The following is a 1,164-nucleotide window of genomic DNA, read 5'->3' on the forward strand; positions in this document are numbered from 1 at the left end:
CTCTCTCTCTCTCTCTCTCTCTCTCTCTCTCTCTCTCTCTCTCTCTCTCTCTCTCTCTCTCTCTCTCGATCTCTCTTTCTTTCTCTCTCACTCACACAAACAAACACACACACACTTTTACACCACCTCTCACTCATTACACCTCCACCTCTCTAACTAACTGAAGTATAACGGGCGAACGAACAACAATATTATCATAAAGATAGATAAAGAAAATATTGAAATTAATATTTCCGGAAATATATGTTAACAACGTTTACAAGACATTCCAAAGAGGCCTTTCCCGAACCGTAGACTTATAAAGTTGCTTTACCGGATTCTTACGATCACTCTTTACTATATGTATGTTTGTATGTATGTATGTATGTATGTATGTATGTATGTATGTATGTATGTATGTATGTATATAGCTTCCATTTTTTTAATTATTATAAATCTTCCACTGAGGAGGGAGACGGTTTCCAACAAAGATACAAGGCTCTATTTTGGGGATGTGGTTAACACAGACAAATTCACATCTGGAACTTGAGAAAAGTCTTGCATATTTTTACTATTCCACTCACAGATTGCACTTGTAATGTAGGAATTAGCCGGTCGATTTCTCTTTCTGAAAATCCCAGATTTTCCTTTAAGCATTTATTAACCACATACTATGTATGTATGTATGTATGTATTCTTTTATTCGTTTATTTTTTTACTTCTTTCAGTCATTTGACAGCGGCCATGCTGGAGCACCGCCTTGAGCTTTAAGTCCAACAGCATTAAGTCCAACAAATCGACCCGAGGAGTTATATCTTAAGCCTAGTACTTATTTTATCGGTGTCTTTTTGCCGGACCACTAATTTACGGGGACGTAAACACACCATCACCGGTTTTCAAGAGGTGATGGGTCAACAAACATAGACACAAAGACACAGACACATAGATATGTGTGTGTGTGTGTGTGTGTCTACGACGGGCTTCTTTCAGTTTCCGTCTACCAATCCACTCACACGGCTTTGGTCAGCTTGAGGCTAAAGTAGAAGACTCCTGCCCAAGATGCCACGCAGTGGGACTAAACCCGGACTCACTTGGCTGAGAAGCAAGCTTCTTACCACACAGCTACACCTCATATATGTGTGTGTGTATGTATATAGGTATAATATACTATATTGCATATATATA

This window comes from Octopus bimaculoides, chromosome 3, assembly GCF_001194135.2.
Source record: "Octopus bimaculoides isolate UCB-OBI-ISO-001 chromosome 3, ASM119413v2, whole genome shotgun sequence".
Taxonomy (NCBI): domain Eukaryota; kingdom Metazoa; phylum Mollusca; class Cephalopoda; order Octopoda; family Octopodidae; genus Octopus; species Octopus bimaculoides.